Here is a 25515-nt window from a genome sequence, read left to right on the forward strand (position 1 = left end):
TAACCAGGAAAGGCACCCTTGGGTTTCATGCATTTGTCAAGGCCAATGTTTTTACCTGAAATCTTGGTGTACAAGAAACGTCTCTTAAAATTTTAAAACCCAGAAAACAGGAATCTTGTTCAAACATCAAAACTGGATATGAACCAGTGATGTAAATTCTATGTTGGGAGTCTAAAAAAAAAAGCACAAGAGCCTATCGGATAGAAATCTCCTGTCGTATTATGCTAAGAATGTAAACTAATACATACACAGACACAACAAGAACAGCATGAACAAAAACTGACAAAATGAAAAACAAAGATTGCATACTTACACAATAATGACGATTGCAGAGAGATTGTCGATCGAAGGTGAGGTTCCAAATAAGAACTCACGGACTCAAACAAACCAGGGTTTCTTTGTTTCTTTGGCTGAGAAAACATGCACAGGATAGAAACTTTATAGGAAGGTCTCTGGTTTCGTTTTTTCTTCTTTTCTTGCTTCTGGTTAACGAAGATAAAAAAGAAGATGAAGAGTGGGGTCTCGTATATATAGATGAAAAAAGGGGGATTAATCCGGGGCGTTGAATGAAATCCTTGCTAGATCCAACGGATGGGGATCAATGACAAGATGGCGCCGAAAAAGGTGGCAGACGGATGATCGTGGGCATGTTTCCAAGGTACTCAAGTACCAAAAATGAGCAATACCTGGCTGACGCGTGTCCATTTTCAAAAAGTGTATGACGGTATGGTTCCCGAGGAAAGTAGTTCAAAAGTTTCCTTCTCTTAGGATTCGAACAAATACTTTTGAGGGGGCAAGATGTTGTACCCAGTTTTTGAGCCATGTTAAGTGTGACCTCGAAAGTTGGATTCACAAACAATTGGACTCTTAAGGTTTAGAGTATGCTCCAGGACTAAATATCGAGCCTACAAGACATAGACGACCTCGAAGTGTTCATGATCTCGAAAGGTAGCTCCGGAGACGCATCCATCCTCAGGGATGACCTCGGATCAGGGGTCCCGAGCTCGACGTACAGACGATCTCGAAAGCCATGTGACCTCGGGAGATGTCTCTAGCTCGAAAGCTGACGAGAAACCTGGGAAGCTAAGGCCTTGGAGATATATGATAAAAACCTTGAATATCTATAAATGTTGTCCATACGAGATGTAATCCTCATTTATTACTGTAAATCCCCTGGAATCGTGGGATATTATTTGGTCAGTTATACGTCCCCTGGTCTTCAGGGGACGTTTCCTTTTATATCTGATTATAGGCATTTAAAGCCATTTATTTTATTTACACAAAAAGAGTAACTACCCAAAATATGTGGGATAGTATTCCGCAGCCTTCTCTATAAATAGAGAGGTCATGCGCCATTGTAATGGACCGAAATTCTGAACCTTGAGAGAAAACTCTGAAGAATTCATGCTTAAGAATTTTGAGAGATAATCTTGAGTTTAATAACAGAGACTCGTGGACTAGGCAGATTTAACTGCTGAACCACGTAAAAATCGTGTGTTTGTATTGTGATATTTTAATTGGCCATTATCAATTATTGTTTACGTGCTCTCCTTTCACTGTTGAAGAAAAACGGCGTCAACACTGTAGATATCAAGTGACTTTATATGCATGCTTCTGGCTAACCATAATCCTGCGAGCAGTGCTTCATATTCGGCTTCGTTGCTAGAGGCAGTGAAGTCAAATTTGATTGCGCAGTGAAATCGATGCCCCTTAGGCGTTATCAAAATCACTCCTGCTCCTGCGTGGTGCTCATTAGAAGAACCATCCATAAACAACTTCCAAGAAGGAGTTTGGCTTTGAGACTCAAGCTATTCAAGACCTTCTGGCTTCTCGCTGTCTGGAAGCCCAATGAGTTCTACAATGAAATCGGCCAGAGCCTGTCCTTTTATCGATGCTCGTGGCAAGTAAGAGACATCAAACTGCCCAAGTTCGACCGCCCATTTCAATAATAGGTCTACGGCTTCTGGTTTCTGCAGAACTTGCCATAGAGGTTGGTTTGTCAATACTGTGATTGGGTGAGCTTGGAATTATGGCCGTAATTTTCTAGAGGCCAAGATCAGGCAATAGGCTAATTTTTCAATAAGTTGATACCGCAGCTCTGCTCCTATTAGCCTCTTGCTTACATAATAAATAGCCTTTTGCACACCTTCCTCTTCTCTTACTAGGACAACACTAGCAGCGTATATTGTGATCGCCAAGTAGATGAACAAAGTTTCTTTATCAACCGGCTTTAATAGAATCGGTGGTTGTGACATGTGAGTCTTTAAGGCTTGAAAAACCTGTTCGCACTCCTCCGTCATTCGAATTTCTTGTTGCCTCTGAGTAGATTAAAAAATGGGACGCATTTGTCTGTTGATTTGGAAATAAATCTACTGAGAGCAACAATTCTCCCGGCCAGGCTTTGAACATCTTTGATTTTTGTTGGCAATTTTATATCGACCAGGGCTTTGATCTTCTCGAGATTGGATTCAATACCTCGCTAGTTTACTATAAATCCCAAGAATTTCCCTGATCCAACTTCGAAGGGGCACTTAAGGGAGTTCAGCTTCATCTGATATTTGTTCAAGACGTTGAAGCACTCTTGCAAATCCCCTATGTGTCCTTCTTCCTTCTTCGACTTGGACCAGCATGTCGTCGATGTAAACCTCCATGTTTGTTCCAATCATCTCTTTGAACATGTGATTGACTAGTTGCTGGTAAGTTGCACCAGCGTTTTTTAAACCGAAGGGCATTACCTTGTAACAGTAAAGCCCAGTATCAGTCTGAAAGCTAGTGTGATCCTCGCCAAGGGGATGCATATTGATCTGATTGTATCCGGAATATGCATCCATGAATGAGAGAATCTCATGCCCTGCAGTGGCATCAACCAGCTGGTCGATTCTAGGGAGTGGGAAACAATCCTTATGTAATGCCCCAAATTTCCTAATAAGGTTTAGGACCTTGATTAGGAGCCTGAGATGGCCATAATTGATTTATTATATTATTAAATGATTATATGCATGTTTATGTGAATTATATTATTATATATGATGATAAATGCATGCATATGGGTCCATTTTTAATTATAAGGGCATTTTAGTAATTTGGCCCGTTGAGGGCGTGATTGTGTATTTTCTTGCATGTGGGTGAATTATAAATAATACCACATTATATGTGGATTTGTTCGAGCCATTCGGCATGAGATGATCATGGAATGCAAGTTATTGGTCTAGTCATAACGGGGCCAGTTTCGGGGATCGGGGTGAGTCTCGGGGTAATTTGGAGATTAGAACGTTGCCAGGAATTAAAGGGTAATGGGAAATGAATTATTGGTAATTGAGAATAATGAGAATTGGAGGGTGTTAATTATGATTAACGAAATAGGTGCGAAAGGACGATTGTGCCATTGGTGGTTGTTAAGGTTCATTGTAGACTTGAGGGCATTTAGGTCTTTTCACCCTTAAAGATTAATATCATCCCTTTATGTTTAGAAAGCTGTAGAAAATATAAGAAAAACAGAGCATCATCACCCTGTCTCATCTCTCTCCCGTTCCTCTCCTTCTCTTCTTTTCCTTTTCTAATTTTTGAACCTTACTTCAAGAGCCAAGCTAGGAAATCAAGGTTGGGGGCTTAGAACTTTGATTCATCCATTGAAGAGGACTCAAATCCAACTTGAGGCAAGATTTCATCCATGAATTTAAGTTTTTAGTTAAGAATTTGAGGTGCTAGTTGTGAGGATTCGTGGAAGTTTTTGTGTAACTTTGTGTAGGTTTTGATGAGGGTGTGATATAGATGAAGCTTTGGGGTTGAATTTGATGTTTCGGTGATGTTATGGATTGGTTTGGAGGGTTGGTTTTCAGGGGAAGTCACAAAGAAGGAAAACTAGAAAAAATTCTGGTCTGAAGTTCGCGCCCCAGCGCCACTCCGGCACCCCAGCGCTGGGCAAGGCATAAAATCTGGGCTACTCTAACTTGGGACAGCACCCTAGTGCCACTAGGCAGCGTCCCAGCGCTAGTGCACTTTCCAGCAAACCTATTTTGGGGATTTTGATGACTTTGGAAGCTCGGGGAATGGTTCCTTTACCCCGTTTGGGTAGATTGAGAGTCCCGAGAGTGCGGGATGGATCCCGGGAGTGAGGTTTTAGATTGTAAACCTTTTTATGATTTATTTTATTGATTGGATTCCATATTTGGTTATGATTAGGTGACTGCTAAAGGATCAAAGGATTGATCGATCTCAAGGGTCGTTCTTTTATTAATTCTCGCTCGAACCAGAGGTAAGAAAACTGCACCCTGTGTGTATATGACATGCATGGTTATTTTTTATGCATGTTGGATGTTCAAATGTTATGCATGTGATGCACGAGAAACATGTGATTAGGACATGCCGTGAATGTTGAATATGAAATTGATCAGAGCTTGAGTCTTTGTGTTTATGCATGATCTTAATTATGCTAGCAATTGTTAAGTAAGCATGCTAAATGCCTTATATTCGGATATTTGACATATGATATATGTTTGGTAGCATTGCTTACTTGTGTGTGTGGCATTGACTATTCAGGATCGGCACTGGCCGTGTATTACTGACCTGAGAGTCAGAAACGACATAAGCGTCTTGAACGCAGAGCCGATAAAAGATTAGATCTAATCGATATCAGAGTTGAATGACTCTAGGAGCATTAATGCTGGATCGACCTGAAGGTCGATGAAACTTATAAGCGCTTGACTAGTCTAGGACTAGTTACTCAGGGCCAGGGCCAAAGGCCTAGCTGACTGTTTTGTCATATGGCTAAGGGAGCGGAATCCCATGTTAGTGACCTTGTGGTCACTCGGTAGGTTTATGCTGGTGACTGTTTCACCAAATACCTGTCTTGTTTAAGCTAGTGAAAGGATCACTTATTTATAAAGGGAACGGAACCCACCTTAGTGACTTTTACAACTGTCACTCTTCTAATTAGGGCTATAAGCCCAGCATGGTTACCGGAACCACCAATGTTAAATCACTTATCTGATTAGGATTGATTTGATAGTCATCCACTCAGGAGGGCATGATTCTTTATCATGGATACCCATCATTACGTGAACTTATTTGCCTGCTTGAATAGGGCTATATTTGCTAGGCATGCGCCTTATGATTTGATGACATGTTATTACTGTTCATGAGCATATTGAGTTTTCTTGCTGGGCTTCAGTTCACGGGTGCTATGTGGTGCAGGTAAAGGCAAAAGAAAGCTTGACCATCCTAGAGTTGGAGAGCTTAGGTAACGATGTGTACATATGCAGCTGCTCGACCGCCACGGCCGAGGTTTGAAGGAGGGGAACTAGGGTTAAACCCTGTTTTGTCGCTTAGATCGGCTGGTTGTAAATATTTTCTTTGAATAGACCTTTAAATTATATTTTTGAGATCCCAATGTATACAGTAAACGTTTTAGTGAAACGTTACATCTTAACCAAATTTTTTAATCCCTAAACTGCTAATCATACCTACACGATTATGGCCAAATGACTCGATTAGTGAGTTTAGCACTGTTTAAAATGCGCACTGTAATGGTCCCTGGAGTTTAGGGCGTTATAGCTTAGGGCAGGCTTTATTTAGGTCTGTGAAATCCACACACGTTCTCCATTTTCCATTCGGCTTTGGAACTAGTACGGGATTAGAGACCCAGGATGGATAAAACGCTACCCGAATGAATCCATTCTCCTTTAGTTTCTCAACTTCTTCCTTTAGAGCTTTTGATCTATCTTTGTCGAGCAGCCTCCTTTTCTGTTGCACTGGTGGAAAACTCTTATCTATGTTCTGAACATGGCTAATGACTGTAGGGTCTATTCCAACCATGTCTTTATGCGACCAGGCAAAGACTTCCTAGTTTTTCCTCAAAAATTCTACCAGTGCTTGCTTCATTGTTGTCTCTAAGTTTTTACTGACTTTCACATCCCTGATCGAATATTTTTCATTGAGTTGGACCTCCTCAAGGTCCTCGATGGTTCCTATCTCTTCATCAAAATCCCCAAAGAGAGCATCTAAATCTCTGTCCTCACTTTGGGAAATGCCCTATTTGGTGACATCATCACCTGATTGGGCTTGTACATCAATAGTCTTTTGCAACTCTTTTCCGGAAACTTCCCTTGATACACCTTTCATTGCCTTAGATATCGAGGCATTGTAGCACTCCCTCGCTTCCCACTGATTTCCCAACACGTATCCTACCCCTGCGTCGGTTGGGAATTTCATGGAAATGTGCCATATCGAGGTAACGGCTCGCAGGTCAACCAAAATTGGCCTTCCAATTACAGCATTATACGCTGAAGGACAATCAACTACTATGAAAGTAGTGAGTAATGTCCTGTTTGCAGGTGCAGTTCCTGCTGTAATTGGGAGCCTAATCGACCCAGTTGGGGCGAGCCCTTCGCCAGAAAATCCATAAATGGCTTGGTTGCATGGCTCCAGGTCCTTGACAGACAATTTCATTCTTTCCAGTGAAGACTTGTATAAGATGTTGACTGAGCTTCCTATGTCAACCAATACCCTCTTAACCATCATGTTGGTGATTTGAACGTCAACGACCAACAGATCAGAGTGTGGGAATCGTACGTGCTGGGATCATCCTCAGAGAAGGTTATCAATTCCTCCTATGTTTGAGCCTTCTTTGGTGCTTGATCCTCCACACTCATCATCTCGATGTCCTGGTCGTGGCGTAAGGTCCGAGCGTATCGCTCCCTCGTATTCCCACTGTCCCCCGCAAGGTGTGGGCCGCCACAGATGGTGAGTAATGTACCTGCCAAAGGAGCTGGTTGTAAAGGTGTCAAGCGTTGGCGTGCAGGCGCTTACTCGTTGCCACCCTGAGCCTTTCGCTGAGACCCTCCTGCGGCTCACACGTATCTCCTTAGATGTCCCTGCTTGATCAGGAACTCAATTTCGTCCTTCAACATGTTGCACTCATTGGTGTCAAGTCCGTAGTCATTGTGAAAATGATAGAATTTAGTGGTATCCCTCTTGGAGATATCCTTCCTTATAGGCGTTGGTCGCTTATAAGGGACATTGGCATTGGTCGCCTGGTAGACCTCTGCTCAACTTTCGACAAGGGCCGTACAGTTGGTGAATCTCGGCTCATATCTATTGCCTTTGGGGCGTTTATTCTCAGACGTTGATGGCTCATTGCCCTCCATTTTCCCACCATTTCTGCCATTTCCGTTCCCTTTGCCTTTACCGTTGCCATTTGGTTTGTCCGACCCGTTGGCGGCCTTGGCGGGTTCTTCCTTCGGTCCCTTATCTTTTGCAGGCGATTTCCCCCTATTGGCAATCGCGTCCTCGAGCTTGATGTATCAATCAGCTCGATCCAAAAACTCCTGGGTACTCTTTACCCCGTTCTTCCTTAGGCTATTCCGGAGGGGAGAATGGTGCCTGACCCTGGCAATTAGGGCCATCATCTTTCCCTCGTCGCCCATTATTTTGGCTCAAGTTGCTGCTAGCATAAAGCATTGGACATACACCTTTAAGGGCTCTCCCTCCTTTTAGTGTATCTTGACCAGCTAGTTGGCCTCAGTGGGGTGTACGCAACCAGTGTAGAATTGTCTGTAAAATTCTTTCACGAACATTTCTCAGAATACTATAATAACATGAGGGAACTTAAAGAACCACTCCTGAGCGGTGTCAGATAGTGTGGTAGGGAAGATCCTACAGCGGGCATCATCTGACACCTTATGAATATCCATTTGTATCTCAAATTTGTTGACATGAGATATTGGGTCCCCGTACCCATCAAAGTTTGGCAATACAAGCATTTTGAATTTGCTGGGGGTTTCTGCCACAACAATCCTCCGCACAAACGGAGTGCCTCTCCTCCAGTCGTACTCTATGTGGGATGTTTGACTCTCGACCAGCTGCTGTACTGCCTGGTTCAGAGCATCAATTTGAGCCTAAACTACGTCAGGGATCGCTGGGGCGGCCGGTGTCGCATTGAGTACGTCCCTCAAGTCATCATCTCTGCACCTTTGATCGCTGGCCCCCAGCCGATCAAAGACATTGTGTTGTCGGGGTTGCTCCTCAACGTTATGGCTCGCATGCCTATTTTCTCTAGGTGGGGGGTATCTGTCTCCACCTCTTTCTTCATTCCCCCGACCAGCGTTCCTCCTACCAGAATCAGCCTCATTATAGTCATGGCCGTGTCTAAACTGTGGTCGACTATGGGGCGACCGGCTGGTCACGCTATTTCCTCCTCGGGTTGGCACCTCCCAAGGGTTAGGGGGAGGCCTGCGTTGGTCGTTGGGTCCCCATGCATTATTATGCTGTGGGGGGCCCCTGACCGTAGAGCCTAACTCATTGTGCCTTCTGTTGGCAGAAGAATGTTGCCCCCTGCTCGGTGTATTTGGCTCTTCATCCCCTGGGCATCTAGGGCTGCGAGGCAACTGACCGGCCCTATTCTGCCTCTGGCGCTGGGGATTGCCGTGACCAGCTTGAGATAGCGGCTGCTGCTCAAGATCCCGAATTGGGATATCATCCTGAGCGACAGGTGGCTGCTCCGGCCATTGAGGGATCACTGGCTGAATTAGAGGACTCGGATTTTGGGCCCATTGTGGTGGTGCATTCGGTGGCTGATCCGGTTGCGAGGTCGGCACAGCCTGTCCTCGGGCCAATTGAATGGCTACTTCGAGAGCGGTCGTGGCCTCTTTCTGCCGACGGTCCATGTCCGCCTGCCGCTCATTCAACTCCTAGCGCTGACGCTCAATCTCCCTTTGCTGTAGCGCCAAGGTCTCTGCTGCATTCTCCTGATTGGCCCTTAAATTGGCCAACTCATCCTACAACACCCTCAGTTTTTCCCTCAGCGTTTTTGAATCCAATTCCTCCTCTTCAAAATCTAAATGTGGTTCATTCTTAGCCACATTTGGAGGAGGAGGTTGAGATGATACAGGGCCAGCAGCCTGTCTGGCGCTCTTGGTTGTCTTTGCCATTTGATTTTCTTAAAGCTTCTTGATCAATCTCTCAATGAAAGCACCAGAATGTTGACCCTTGATTTGGCCAATGACACGGAGTCAAAATAACGACAATAAAACAAGTAGAAATCAAGAATGGGATCAAATGGTAAAGAGGTGACACAAATGATTTATAGTGCTTCGGCCCCAACAGTGTGGTAATGACCTACGTTTACTTAGTGTTCTTATTGGTGTTGAATCCCAATGTCGTGATCAAAGAACTAGGGTTCTTGAGTTTCACAAGCCGTAGGAGAATTACAACTTTTCGGTGGATAATCACACTATGCTCTTTCTATGAGTATTTAGATTCAAGGTTCAAAAGTCCCTTCCTTGAGCATTCTCATTCATATTTATAAGCTTAAGGGGGTTACATGGGCCAATAGGCCTTAATTATCCTTAATATCAGCGTATCAAGGCAATAAAGAGAAAATGATAAATGTAGTTATTACAATATTACATATCTTTAAAGGAAATAAACCAAAGCATGCGACCAGACTGGTCGCATCTAATCACGAGATCTGATGATGCAAGGAACACCTGGTCGATTGTCGAACAACATTCCTTCATTTTGACGCTGCCACGTGCCAACCACGTGTAACAAATTCTTGCCACGTCATCAGGGGCCATTTTTAGGTAAACATAATCAATAAAAGTAGTTTTGTCCTCCATTTATTGGTTCGTTAATTAGAGCTTGTTATCCCCAAAAATTGGAGATCAATGACGTGACAATAAAGGTGACAAGTGGCAGTGCATGGTCAGTAAAAGACATATTAATAGTCAATAAATACATTGACTCCTCAGAGTTGTGATAAAGTGACCCGGTAGACTGACGAAGAATTTGGACTGCTTGATAGATGTCATAACCAAGCCAAGTGCACCTTGGTCCGAGGAAAGCTAAGAAGAGTGCATCCTAAGAGGCTAAGGAGAGTGCATCCTAGGAGAGCTCCAAGAGGGTTGGCTCGAACCACCTTGGTCCGAGGAGAAGCCAAGGAGATTGGCTCGCACCACCTTGGTCTGAGGAGGAGCTGAGGAGATTGGCTCGGACCACCTTGGTCCGAGGAGAAGCCAAGGAGATTGGCTAGCACCACCTTGCTTCGAGGAGAAGCTAAGGAGATTGGCTCGGACCACCTTGGTCCGAGGAAAAGCCAAGGAGATTGGCTCGGACCACCTTGGTCCGAGGAGAGCCAAGCATGCATGACCTTAGTTCGAGGAGAACCTAGAGGAGTATGTCCGACCAGCACTTGCATGTATCCAATATGCATGTGCTCGACCAGGAGACTAAGTCAAGATTCCCAGAAACAACTTCAACAAGATATGCGGGAATCTCTCATTCTTCCCACAAATGGGGGGTTTGTTACATTTTGAATTTTGAATGTTTCTTTGTAATTTTAATGTAATAAATATAATAAAATATCCCGATTCTAGGGGATATCAGATGTATGACCCTAAGCCTATAAATAGAGGGCTTATGGGATTATAGGGGGTTTTTTCTTCTTCTGTTTCTGCTTCTTCTTTCTAGAGAGAGAAATTTGGGTCTGAGTATTCTAGAGAGAGAAAGTGCTGGCATTTGAGAGAATTCTTGTATTTTTGCAATCTATACTGAAGAAACTCAGTTGGCTCAGTCCATCTGATCTTGAGTACGGATCTATAAATCACAACTCTAAGTGGATTAGGCTATTACCGACAATCGAGGCTGAACCACTATAAAATATTGTGTGTTCTTAATTTTCTTGATTAAATCGTCTGTGTCGTTTTAAATTCTCTTGAAGGTTTGACGTTCTCACGTCGTTGGCTAAAAACACAGTCAACAGAGCTGGTCAAGATTACCGTTTTACCTTTCTAATTACATCTTGATCCTTAAGTACCATTAATTCACTAGCGAATAATTAATCTATAATCAAATTATAGATTTGAGCTCAATAACTATTTAGTTCCAGAATTAACCCTTAAGGGAACATATATTCGATCCGTTAGGAAAGTATGGAATCCATTATTATAATTCATGTATCTAGACATTCATGATATTGAATCTCCAAAACAGAATTCATTAGCCTCATTATACTAAGAAACCTTAACGAGTGAATCAAAAGATCTAATAAACACAAACAAGAGTTCATGAATACTCAGGATTTAGACTTGTTGACGCGGTTCTTCGCCAACAGGTAATTAAGAAAATAAGAGAAAGAGATCAGTGCTTAATAATGAATCGAAATAGATAAATGATCTTTAAAATGGACTGATGACACAACTACGTTTTTATGTGGTTCAAAGGTTAAAATCCTTCTACTCCACCAGCCAATATTATTGCTATATGTCTGGTATTCTTTACAGGGTATTTCCTTACACAATAGAATCCAGGGCACCTGGGAGTTGGTAAGAGGGGTCATCCCGTGACCCTCTTATCCATCATGTCACTTCTGTGACATTCATGATTAATTCCTAAAACCTGACAAATGAAGTGTGGTCTAATCAACAGGTAAGGGGGATAATGGGCCGCACGGCCCAACCCAGTCGTGGGTGCCTGAATACGCACGTTCATGCTGTGTGTCTGAGAATTCAGGGATATATCAGACACGTGATGTCTGATATATGCACGTTTACATTGCGTGGTTGACTTTATAAGGAGTCACGGCTTCCACCTCCAGCTCGTGCCCCGAGCTGGACGCCTCCCTGACCTGCGGTCTTTATCTTCCTATCTTGGCCCTTAAATAATCCATGCGAACCTTTTGGCTACCTCGAGCTAAAGAGGTAGGACTTGACGACAGCAGCTCCGGTCATGTGGTATCCACGTGGCTGATATAATTAGGCCATATCTCAGCTCGCTAATAGCCCGTGAAAAATCATGGCGTACATTTGCCCCCCAAGCCCCTGCTCATGGTACATGACATCGTTTAGGGCCACAGTAGGGGCTTTTAGGCTTCTCCATGGACTCTCCATATTCCACCTTTTACGCAGGCGCCGAATACGTGGAACATCGTGGTTGGTGACTGTACGTCTTCCTAGAACCGCATTAAATGGCCTAGTCTATACTCAGCCGTCGCTTCGCCTTTCGAGTGGAGAGCCTCGGATCCCACATCAGGGCGATCCAACGGCCCTCCTCTCATGACCTTTCACGTATATAAAAGGGATGGCCACCTTACGCATGGGCCACCCGTTTATTTGAAAATTTTCTGAATTTCCCTTCTTCTTCTCTCTTCTCATCCTCAAAAAACCCCATTTTTCTCCTGGTTACCGTTCCCAGCATTCCAGAAGATCAGGCGCAAGGGTTTCTTTGAGGTTTTGGAACCAGTCACTCCGTCGAGGCCCCAACTTAAACGACCCCTTCATCCCTCCCACAGCAAAATACTTCGTAAGTTTTCTGACTGTGCACGCTTTAAATTTTCTTTTCACTGTAGCTTAGGTAAATAGTTCCTGTAGCTGCATGCAAGGTTTTGTTGGTTTTTGTGGGTATGAAGGGTGTAGGCTTTTAGGTTAGGGTATCGCTTGTAGAAGAAAACCATTTAGGAGCATGGCTCATAGGGTGCATTTTCTGGGGAAACCTTTTGGGTAGATTTTTGGGTATGCTTGTTCAAAATATCCAGCATTTTGGGTGCAAAACCGGGTAGCTTAGGGGACACGCTTCACAGGCGATTTTGCACCTCTTGCCTACTGATACTTTCCTTCCAAGGCAAAATTTTATCCTGACCCTCCTGACACACGAATTCCGAGTAATCGGGGATCTGTTGGGAGCACAGGCGCGTGTTCATAGAACCGCGTGGTCTCACTCTCTACGGGCTGAGCTTACCTCAGTCGGTGCAAAGGAAACACTCCTTCAGATTCTTTCTTATGCTTAGGTCGCCCTTTCTGAAACTTCCTCTTTTGTTCGCTAGGCGACCAGATGGGACCCAAGAAGAACGCTCCCAAGAAGACCGCAGACAGCTCGTCCTCCCAACAATCCAAAGGAAAGGAGGTGATGACAGACTCCCCAATCCCCATCTTTGGGCCGGCCGTGGAGCGAGAGCTCGAGGTGGCGCCTGACGCTTTTTTCGAGGCCGAGAGGATCGTCTCGAAGATCACCGACCAGGGGAGAGTGAATAAAATATTCCTCTCCCACAACATCGAGCTGGGGATGGGTGCTCTAATCGCCCGACCTCCCCTAGAAGGTGAGTGGAGCTGCGCGCCGCTCGACGAGGAATATGCAGCTTGGAGTGATGAGCACTTCAAGGCTGGGGCCTTCCTCCTGCTGGACCAATATTTCACCGACTTCCTCAACTATGTGAAGTTGGCTCCTTTCCAGCTCCCCCCCCCCCCAACTCCTACCGTTTGTTGGCGGGGTTGAGATATATGTTCTTGAAACAGGAGTGGGAGGTCCCCTCTCCAACAGATATCTTATATTTTTTCTGCCTCAAGGACAGCCCGGAGCAGCGGGGGCGAGGCGACGGGTTATACTACCTGACCCGTTTCCCAAACATGGCTGCGGTCATCGAGCTGCCCAGCCACCCCAATGACTTCAAAGACCAGTTCTTTATGTCCAAGGGGTTTCACAACTGCGAACTGCGCTACTTCAACCGTCCTCATAAGTGTCTTTTACTCTTTGCTCGTAAGTTAAGTATTTATTAGCTCCCCTTTATCAGTTTATGACTTAGAACAATTCTGCAGCTATTTTTGCGAGGACAGACAAGTCTGTGATCCTCGGGAGTCAGTACGAGACACTGGCGGGTTTTCCCCCAGTGAAAAGGACTATTGCCAGCTCGTGAAAGACCAGACGATGTTGGCGTGCAAACTGATCTCTCTGGGCCAGAATTTGGCTCTGAGGAGACCCCGGGGGCTTCCCCCAGCTCGTGAGATGAGGCCCATCCCCGAGGAGGAGGCCGCGGGGGAAGGAGAGGATGAGGACGAGGAGGACGAGGTGCCCTTCCTAAGGACGAGGAGGAAGTGGGCGCTAGAGGTCGCCCAAAGAACGGACGAGGAGAGGATCCAGTCCAGAGCAGCCGCAGGTCCCTCTGGGCAAGGTAATCCTTACATGTTCAGGGGCTTAGATAGGGCCACCGCCGATCCTCGGTTAGCTAGGTTTAATCCCAACCAACCCGTCCAACGCCATCGAAACAACCCCAACCTCGACGTAACCCTACTTTAGTGTGTCGACCAGCTCGTGTTGGATTACGAGAGTAGCCGCCCTAGGGGTACTGTAATCGTAGACAACACCTTAGCCTATAGGTCGGCCCTCTTTGAGGAGTATGGGACTAATATTCGGTCGTGGCCCTCTCTTTGGGAGGGTACTGTAGCTCCGGGTCTTAGGCAGTATGTAGAAGAGTCTAGTCCTGAGCCAGTCTCGGACCCAGAACCCGTGCCAGCCCGCAAAGTCATTGTCTTAGATTCCCCCGCAGAAGCTCCGGGGTCGGTGGTCGTGACCATAGATTCCTTTTCTAGCTCGAGGGGTAGGATCCCTCATGATATATGTTTTTGAATTTTGTTTTCTCTTTATTCTTGTTGTTCTTGCATAAATGCTAACTTGTATACTAATGTTGCCTTTGTTTTGCCAGAAGAGATGTCTCAGCCCGGGAACAAGGATTTACGAGCTAGGTTCACCGGAGGGAACTCCTCCGTCGGGACCTCCGGGCCCATGGTGAAGAAGCTCCGGGTGGCAAAGAAGGCCCCTGGGACACCAACCAAGTCCCCTGCAAAGGGGAAATACCAGACCCCAGCTGCCCTGGCCAAGGTACCTCCACCTCCTGCAGCAATGGAGAAGATGCCCCCGCCCCCTCCACGAGCTCCCACCTTCGTTCGGGATATGGAGATGGAGCCCGGGACTTTGGCAGCTGCCTCCACCGAGGTGCGCATTCCGGTGGACCCCCAGGCTCTGGAGAAGATTCCTCACGTCTTTTGGGGGACAGTGTACGAGACGGCGACCTACACCGTCGACCACTACTACGGGGCCACCGAAAGGGACCTGCGGGCAATCGAGACAAGGAGCCCAGAGAGCGTGATGGATTCTTCACTGGAAATGGCTCTAACGGTAAGCTGGCTTTGCTCTTTTATATTTTGGTTACCATGCTCTGTCTTGTCTTTTTTTTTTCTAAGGCAGTTGCCTCTTTGTTTTGTAGGGCGCTCTGGCTCTTCACCGGAGCATATCCAGGTCTAAGGCTCAGCTCGAGGACATGAGGGGCGAGCACCAGGCGGTTTTGGCCACCCTTCAAATGACCTTGGCCGCCCTGCAGGCGGCCCAACAGCAGGAAAAAGATGCCAAGGATGCCTTGGCGGCCGCGCGGGCTAAGTTGGACGCAGCCCGTCCTAAGCTTCAAGAGGCCGAGGCTACCAAGGCCACCCTTGCTGTCGCGATGGCCTAGTTGGACTCTGCGAAGACTGGAGCTGAGGAGGCCAAGGCCGCCTTGGCAGCGGAGAAGGCAGCTTTCAGCTCCGCCATGGAGGAAATGCTCTACCATTGCTGGGTTTTCAACCCGGATGGTGACTTCTCCTTTCTCGGAGCGGATTGGGAGGACTTTTGAGAAGGGTTCAAAGCTCGCCTCCAGCAAGAGGCACCTTCTGAGACTGGGGAGGCCTCCACTGCGGCCGAGCAGGAGGGCGAGATGGCGACCTCCACGGAGCAGCCCGGTGGAGCCTAGGGCCTTTCATTTTTGAACACTTTTATTATTATTATTATTTTGTAACTTTTGTATGAGGTTTCTTCACCTCGAGACATTTGGTTTTAGCCAATTTTTGATTCTATGCACCTTAGTTTGCTTTTCTTTTTCATGGTGCCATGATTGATACTCTTATATTTTTCTGGGAAAAACATATTAACCAATCTCGATCCAATTTTTAAGACAAATCATGGCTGAATCCCGAACCTTGCTTTAAAAACTTAGTTCGCGTTAATTCTTTGACTAATATCTTGTGCTTTTTAAGAAAAACACTGATTAATCAATTTGAATCAACTTCTAAGTTTTAGGACCTGGTTATGTCCAAGACGTTATTTTGAAAACTTAGTTCGCGTTAATTCTTTGACTAATGTCTTATGCTTTTTAAGAAAAACACTGATTAATCAATTTGAATCAACTTCTAAGTTTTAGGACCTGGTTATATCCAGGATAAGACTTAGTTTGTGTTAATCCTTTATCAATATGTCGTGTTTTTTAAGAAAAACATTGACAAATTGATTTGAATCAACTTCTAAGTCTTTAAGGCAACCTGGTTATATTAGCCAGGTACCATATGCCCCCCAAGTAATTAGGAAAGGATCTTTCGTGGTTACTTGAGATTACATTTGCAAATATACACAATAATGAAAGAATATTTAATTCTCATTGCTTAATACATAAGAAATGGCCTTTCTGAGTAAGCCTTACAAGGGTGTCATTGATAATACTTCTTCAAGTGGATGGCGTTCCAAGCTCGTGGGACCGCTTCTCCATTAAGCCGGGCTAACTTGTAGGTTCCTTCCTTTATGACCTCGGCTATTTGATAAGGCCCTTCCCAGTTCTGTCCCAGTACTCCATCTTTGGGATCCTTGCCGGCTAAGAAGACTCTCCTGAGGACTAGGTCGCCAATGCTAAAAGCGCGTTTTCGGACCCTTGAGTTGAAATAACGCGTAATCTTTTGCTGGTAATGCGCGAGCTGGAGCTGTGACTCTTCTCGCCTTTCATCAATTAGGTCGAGGGATGAGCAAAGTAGTTCATGATTGGGATCCTGGTCATATGCCTGGACTCTATGAGAATATACCTTTAACTCAACAAGAAGAACCGCCTCACTCCCAAAAGCCAGGGAGAAAGGAGTATGCCCTGTAGAGGTCCGATGCGAGGTCCGGTATGCCCACAGTACCTGAGAGAGCTGTTCTGGCCAGACCCCTTTGGCTTCGTCCAACCTCTTCTTAAGGCTCACTTTTAGCGTCTTATTGACAGCCTTGACCTGGCCGTTCGCCTGAGGATAGGCCACGGAGGAGAAACTTTTCATGATGTCGTACCTTTCACAAAATTCGGTGAAGAGGTTGCTGTCGAACTGAGTCCCATTATCGGATACGATTTTCTTCGGCAGCCCGAACCGGCAGATAATGCTTTTGACTACGAAGTCGAGGACTTTCTTGGAGGTGATCGTTGCCAAAGGCTCTGCCTCAACCCACTTCGTGAAGTAGTCGATAGCCACCACGGTGTAGCGGACCCCGCCCTTTCCAGTAGGGAGGGCGCCAACCAAGTCGATTCCCCAGACTACAAATGGCCATGGGGAGGAGATCATCTTCAGCTCGATTGGGGGAGCTCGGGAAATTGTGGCGAATCGCTGGAACTTGTCGCATTTCTTGACATACGAGATCGAGTCCTTTGATAGAGTGGGACAGTAATACCCTTTCCTTAAGACTTTTAGGGCCAAGCTTTGCCCCCCAGTGTGATCCCTGCAAAAACCCTCATGCACTTCCTGCAGGATGGCCTTTGCTTCGCCTGGCAGAACACATCGTAATAGAGGTAGAGAATGCCCATGCCGGTACAACATCCCATCTATCACCGTATACCTTGGGGCCTAGTACAGTACCCGCCGTGCGTCATTACGTCCCTCGGGTAACTTTCCTTCGGTGAGGTAATCGAGGATGGGAGTCATCCAGGTTGGTCTTGCGTCAATCATCTCGACCTCTGCCCTGAACTCTTCTATACTTGGTTTCTCCAGGAATTCCACTGGTACTAACCCCAGCGTCTCTGCCTCCCCGGAGGTAGCGAGCTTGGAGAGGGCGTCTGCGTTAGCGTTCTGCTCTCGAGGTATCTGCTCGATTGAGCCTCGTTCAAACGTGGAAAGTTCGACTTTTACCTTGGCATGGTAAGCAGCCATCTTGGCTCCCCGTGCTTGATACTCACCTAGCACCTGGTTTACCTGAGCTGGGAATCGCTGAAGCACTGAACGGAGCTGGCCTTCAGCTCCTGGGCTATCCTTAGCCCAGCCAGCAAAGCTTCGTATTCGGCCTCGTTGTTGGAGGCCTTGAATCCGAATCTGAAAGCCGAGTGGGATCTATGCCCTTCTGGGGATATCAAAATGATTCCAGCCCCGGAGCCATTTTCATTGGATGAGCCATCCACGAAGATCTTCCATGACGCCTGGGTCGAGGTGACCTGGGGTGACCCTTCCACAGGATCCTCCCTGAATCCTGCGCACTCTGCCACAAAATCGGCCAGGGCCTGACTCTTTATAGCAGTTCGTGGGGTGTACAAAATCTCGAACTGACTGAGTTCGATGGCCCATTTCAACAGGCGTCCCGATGCTTCAGGTTTTTGCAAAACCTGCCGTAAAGGTTGATCGGTCATGACGTGTATTGAGTGGGACTGGAAATACGGCCTGAGCTTTCGGGAGGCCGTGATAAGACAGAACACCAACTTTTCCATCAACGGGTATCGGGATTCAGCCACGAGAAGTCTCTTGCTGATGTAGTAGACCGGTTTCTGAACCCGGTCTTCTTCACGGACCAATACGGCACTAGCTGCATCCTCTGTGACTGCTAGGTAGAGGAAAAGAGGCTCTCCTACCTTTGGTTTGGACAATATGGGCGGCTCGGCCAGATGTGCCTTCAGGTCGAGGAAAGCACTTTTGTACTCCTCTGTCCATTCGAATTTCTTATTTCCTCGGAACAGGTTGTAGAACGGCAGGCACTTGTCGATGGATTTTGAAATAAACCGATTAAGGGCTACCACCCTTCCTGTCAGGCCTTGAACGTCCTTTCGCGACCTGGGAGAGGGAAGCTCGAGCAATGACCTGATCTTATAAGGGTTCGCCTCGATTCCTCTAGTGGTTACAATGAAACCCAGGAATTTCCCAGACGCGACCCCGAAAGTGCACTTCTGAGGGTTAAGCCTCATGCCGTATTCTCTTAGTATTTTGAAGCATTCTTCCAGGTCGGAGACATGGTTATCGGTAGTCTTTGACTTGACCAGCATGTCATCAACGTACACTTCCATGTTCTTCCCGATCTGGTTGGTGAACATTCTATTCACTAATCTCTGGTATGTAGCACCGGCGTTCTTCAGCCCGAATGGCATGACCTTGCAACAATAGATGTTAGTTGGGGTCATGAAGCTAGTGTGCTCCTGGTCTGCCGGGTTCATGACGATCTGATTATAGCCTGAGTACGCGTCCATAAAGGACATGAGCTCGTTCCCCGCCGTGGCATCCACCAATTGGTCAATCCTTGGAAAGGGAAAACAATCTTTGGGGTAGGCTTTATTTAGGTTAGAGAAGTCGATGCAGGTCCGCCATTTCCCGTTGGGCTTCGAGACCAGCACATGGTTGGTGACCCAAACTGGGAACTTGGCTTCACGGATAAAGCCACATTTCTTGAGCCGGGCTACTTCTTCTTCTAAGGCCTCAGCCCGAGTTGTTCCCAGGCGCCTCTGTTTCTTGAACTTTGCAGGAACGCTCTTATCCAAATGAAGGGTGTGCATGATGACATTTGGACTGATTCCCACCATGTCCTCATGTGACCATGCAAACACATCCAGGTTATCCTGCAGAAATTTGATCAGCTCCGCTTTCCTCTTGCCACAGAGGTTTTTCCCGAGCTTGACCATCCGTGAAGGATATTGTGGATCGATGTTTACTTCCTCGAGTTCTTCAATAGGTTGGAGCTCGGACTTGTCCTCGCCTATCCGAGGGTCAATATCCTCACTTAGGACGATACTTTCCCCCTCGGCGCTCTGAGGTTTTTCAATCTCAGGATTAGTCAAAGGTTCCTGAGACATCGTTAGCTGCCCGGGTTTCGATTTTCCCTTCATGGAAATGCTGTAGCATTCCCTGGCAGCAAGCTGATCGCCACGGACCGTGCATATCCCCGTGGAAGAAGGGAATTTCAGCGCGAGGTGGCGAACAGAGGTGATGGCCTCAAAAGCTATAAGTGTAGGTAGGCCCAAAATGGCATTGTATGCAGCGGGGCAGTTGATGACCACGAACTCGAGGAGTTTTGAGACTGTCCGAGGTCCCTCTCCTAAGGTGATCACCAGCTCGATCGTCCCTATAGCCGTTGATCCTTCTCCCGAGAAACCATACATCATCATGGAGGTCACCTTCATCTCGGCGACAGTCAAACCCATCTTCTCCAGCGTGGACCGGAATAGAAGATTTACCGAGCTCCCATTATCGATCAGCACTCTCCTAACCCTCGATTAGCGAGCTGCACTGCTACGACCAGAGGGTCGTTATGAGGGAACTGAACATGGCTAGCATCTTCTTCAGTAAAAATGATTGGTTTCCTTTCCAATCGCTGCTGCTTTGGCAGATGATGCTCGGGGACGAAGTCTACTCCATTATGAGCCTTGAGTTTGTTGACGTACCTCTTTTGGACACCCCTGCTCGTGCCAGCCAAATTCGGACCTCCCGAGATTGTGGATATCTCTCCTCCTATCACTGGAGGAGGGACGTCTTGATCTACCCGAGACCCGGGCTGACTGCCCAGGACTTCCGGAGCAGGTCGGCTTGTTGGAACCCTGTTCCACGCATACTGAGCCAAGGGGCCGGCTCTGATGAGAGTCTCGATCTCATCTTTCAGGTGTCTACAATCATCGATATTGTGGCCCATGTCGTTGTGGAAATGGCAAAACTTAGAGGTGTCTCTCTTCCCCTTCTGGTGCTTTAACGGCTCCGGCTTCTTCCAGGGGAGGCGAGTAGAGTTTGCTAGGAAGATGTTCTCCCTAGAGTGGGTGAGCTCTGTATAAGTCGCATAGACCGGCTTAAATTTTTCTACGGGTTTATTCTTCTTTGGGCCGTGCTGGTTGCCCTTGTCGTTCCCCTTTCTCTTGCCTCCACCGTACTGGTTATTCTGTGTAACATTCTGGGTCGCTGTCACGACCTCCGTTCCCACTCCAGCAGGCTGCTCAGGGACCTGGCTGGTTCCTGCAGCTGAGGCTTGGGCCTCCTCCAAGTTGATCCACCCCTGGGCCCTATTTAGGAATTCGTTTACTGAGCTGACTCCCTTCCTTTGTATTTCGTTCCAGAGTCCCCCTCCGACGAGGATTCCAGTCCTCAAAGCCATGAGCTTGGAGCTGTCATATGCGTCTCTGGCCCGAGCAGCGACATTTGCGAACCTGCTCAGGTAAGCCTTCAAAGGCTCGTCGGGTTGTTGCCTCACGTTAGCCAGGGAGTCAGCCTTGACGCGAGCAGCCTGGGAGGCTCGGAATGCTCTTTTGAAGTCAGCAGAGAAAGTTTTCCAAGAGATGATTGACTGCTTCTTCTTCTGTTTGAACCACTGTCTGGCCGGCCCAGTCAGTGTGGAGGGAAATATCAGACACCTCAGCTCGGGGCCAATGTTGTGGGCCATCATCAGGGTATTGAACATACCCAGATGATCCAACGGATCTCCGTCTCCGTTGAATTTGGACAGGTGTGGCATACGAAAACCGAGCGGGTATGTAGTTGCCGCTATGCTGGGGGCGAAGAGCTCAAGCTTGTCCCCTGAATCATATTCATCTTTCTCTTTCTCCGACAGGAGCTTCCTCATTAGCTCCTCCATCTGAGTCAGGCGCTCAAGGGTTTTGTCCTGATTTCCTTGGTTATTCCGGGGCTGTTCGACAGCTCCGGATCCATTGTATACGTTTGGTGGATTATTGCCCCTCCTATCTTGAGATAGGTTATTTAGGACATTCCCGCCGTTACGTACCTCGGACAGGTCTCCCCCTGAGCGGGCATGGCTGTCACCTCCTACTGGGTCTCCCCTATGAGAGTTAAGGCGATCTCGTAGGTCGCCCCTCGGGGTGGTTCGAGGACTTTGCGCCGAGCTTAAGCGTTGACGCAGGTCTCCACTAGAAAGGTCACTCCGACGACTTCCGGTCCAATAGCTCCCGTTAGAGAAGCTCGGAGTCCGCCTCTGGGGGTGAGCATCCGGGCTTCCTCTGGGCGCCCTGCTACGATGGGAAGGTCCTGCAGATGGCGGGTTTCTTCTGCTGCTTCCATAAGCTGGAATATCTCGGATAGGCCGAGGAGGAGACGAATATATTATCGGTGAAGGAGGATGCCTGACCGAGGATGCAATCCTGGTTCCGTCAGGGCGGATCAGGTTAGGTGGGGGCCTTTCAGCCCTGCCAACTTGCGGGACTTGCGCCTAGCGATCTGGACGAGGCACGGGACGGGCTGGTGCTGTGAGCCCTCCCCGGATCTCCTTCTAGAATTCCTTCAAGCCCTCCTGGGCGCGCTCGAGGCTGGGAGTGAGCTGGGAGTTGAAGTTCGGACCGAGCGGCTATACTGTTGTTCGGCTCTGGGTGTTCCTTCGAAGTTTGCTTCTCGACGGTGTGATGAGGGAGTGGAGTTGGATGTCGGAGGTCTGACCGAGCGGCTAGGCCTGGACTGATTACCCTCACGGGACTTATGAGTCTCACCTTGCCTCTTTCCGATGTTAGCGTCGGTTGTAAGGGGGGGTAGTCGGGCCAACACCTCCTTAATCTGCTGACTAGCTTTCGCTAGTTGACTCTTCAGCTGAGCGTTCTCCATCTCTACCGCCGTCTAAAAATTCGGGTTTGGATTAGGCGGCCGGGGTGCCGAACTTCCAATGTCATCCTGGCCTACTGGCTGCTTGCCCGGCCGCTGCTGAACTTCAAGGTTTTGCTCAGCGGAGATGGCGGCATGATGAGCCTCCTGCCCATCATGTTGTTCCGCCTCGTTACCGTGTCTTGATCGAGTGGTCACCATAGTTGGATCTTTGCGATAGCACCAATCTAACTAGCTCTCAATGAAAGCACCAGACTGTTGACGCGGTTCTTCGCCAACAGGTAATTAAGAAAATAAGAGAAAGAGATCAGTGCTTAATAATGAACCGAAATAGATAAATGATCTTTAAAATGGATTGATGACACAACTACGTTTTTAGGTGGTTCAAAGGTTAAAATCCTTCTACTCCACCATCCAATATTATTGCTATATGTCTGGTATTCTTTACAGGGTATTTCCTTACACAATAGAATCCAACCCTTTGCAACTCCCAAGGTCTCCATATTTATAGGAGAGGGCACCTGGGAGTTGGTAAGGGGGGTCATCCCGTGACCCTCTTACCCATCATGTCACTTCTGTGACATTCATGATTAATTCCTAAAACCTGACAAATGAAGTGTGGTCTAATCAACAGGTAAGGGGGATAATGGGCCGCACGGTCCAACCCAGTCGTGGGTGCCTGAATACGCACGTTCATGCTGCGTGTCCAAGAATTCAGGGATATATCAGACACGTGATGTCTGATATATGCACGTTTACATTGCGTGGTTGACTTTATAAGGAGTCACGGCTTCCACCTCCAACTCGTGCCCCGAGCTGGACGCCTCCCTAACCTGCCGTCTTTATCTTCTTGTCTTGGCCCTTAAATAATCTTGGCGAACCTTTTGGCTACCTCGAGCTAAAGAGGTAGGACCTGACGACAGCAGCTCCGGTCATGTGGTATCCACGTGGCTGATATAATTAGGCTATATCTCAGCTCGCTAATAGCCCGTGGAAAATCAGGGCGTACAAGACTGATCCACAAATGATCTTCTATTATGACAAGAATCAAATCTTTATGTCAAACGACAAGTTTATAAAGATAATTAATTATTATCGGTCCTGTCATATATAATCTCTATTATATACAATACATTTACTAAGATGTCTGTCCACATCAATAATCCAAATCTAGATCGCTTGCATCTCGTATACTTAGTAAACCACACTAGTAACCATTCATTAAATATTTCATACTTTAATATGTTACCGACTATTTTATTCATTATATATGATCTTAATTCTCTCGTACTAACACAAGATCATAATCTCATGAATGAATAATGAATTTTCTTGATATTATCATATAATTAATTCAAATAATAATTATAACATTATAATATAATAAAATTGTTCTTTTATTTAATTCAATAAAATGTATTTACATGCTTTTAGGGCATTAATCATAACAAAAGTTGCGAACATCAGATTTAGCTAGATCTGGATTCATCTGGGTTTAGTGATTTTATTTATAATTTTGTTTATCTATTTTGATTGATTGATGATGATGATGATATTAGTTTAGTGATTTTGTTTATTAGTTTATTGAAGAAGATGATGAAAATGATGAAAGAATCCGAGTTTGATTTTGTGGGTCACATTGGGTTTGGTTTGGCTTTTTGTAATGTTTTGAGCTTTTCTGGGTTGTAATGTTTTGAGTTTTCTTGGGTTGCAGGTGATGGGGATGGGTGGGTTTTTTTGGGAGATCTGGGTTTTTAGATTTATGTTTTAACTTATTGGAAAGAGCAAGAATTCGAAACCATGATGTTGTCATTTTGATTTTATTGATGTTTTGAGTTTTTAGGTTGTATTCATGAACTTTGGAGTTGGATTTGTTATTTCTAATTTTGGGCTATTATGATTTTGGATGAATAAGAATTTGAGCATGAATGTGGAGGGAAATGAAAAAAAAAATTGAATTTTGTATTTATTTTTTTGTTTTTTAATTAAATTTATGATTAATTTTGGTTAGATTTAGTTTTAATGTAATTTAGGTTATTGATTTTGTTTAAATTTTGATTTAATGAAAAAAATTATTCTAATTTAATTAATTAAAATATGATTTTTAAAAATTTTAAATTTATTTTTAATTCAATATTATTTTATTTCATATAATTTAATTCATTAATTAAAAAAACTCAAGGATATTTTAGTCATATTGAAAAAATATTTGACCGAAATCAAGTTCAGAGTATTATTTTGTTTCATTTTGCAAAACATAAAGTAAATTTTGTTATTTAACAAAATATATGAATCAATTGAGTATTCATGCAAAAAGGTCAAATTAGTGATTTCCCAATTTATAAATGACTTGTTTTTATTGGTAAAAATTGATCAATTACCATTTGGTAGAAGATATATTTGTTGTCATTATTACCTCTATGTCACTTCATTATTTTTTTATTATTAAAATAATGTGGCATTAATTTGGAGTTGCTCCTAGACTAATGAATTTTTTTTTTGTTTTATGTTTTTAAAATTTTATTGTTTAATTTTTTTTGAGGACATCTCTTTCTCTCGTGTATTTAATTTTATAGATTGGCTTAACATGCCATTTGACAAGACCTTAAGGTTTTTTTTTTTTTTATGGCAAGGTTGGATAATTGGTGTCACTACTACTTGAATAACTAAGGAGTCCCATGTTCGAACCTGAAAACTCCACCTTACCCCTCTCCACCCTCACCACTCATCCCTCACCACTCAGGTACCCTCAATGGCTTTAGACATTAATCTCTCATTCCACTACTGTGGATGCTAAAAATCCACCAAATAAGAAATCTCTAGTCCCTGATTAGAACAGAGGGATAAAGGTCACTTAATCATGCAATTGGACTCGAGTTTGTAGGCCCTTTTTTAATACAGGAGATTGTCTCATGAGAAGGCTCAAAATCTCACCAAGGGAAAATATGAGATCAACGCCATGAAGCCCCCATTTACACGACATAGAAGCCATGGCCTCGCTCGGCCAGTCAGGCACGGACACTATTGGCCTCGCTCGGCCACGCCCCGCGCGCACCAGGTGGCCTCGCCCGGCCACGCCCACGCGCACCTGGCGGCCTCGCTCGGCCACGCCCGCGCGCAACTGACGGCCTCGCTCGGCCACGCC

This window comes from Humulus lupulus, chromosome 2, assembly GCF_963169125.1.
Source record: "Humulus lupulus chromosome 2, drHumLupu1.1, whole genome shotgun sequence".
NCBI lineage: Eukaryota > Viridiplantae > Streptophyta > Magnoliopsida > Rosales > Cannabaceae > Humulus > Humulus lupulus.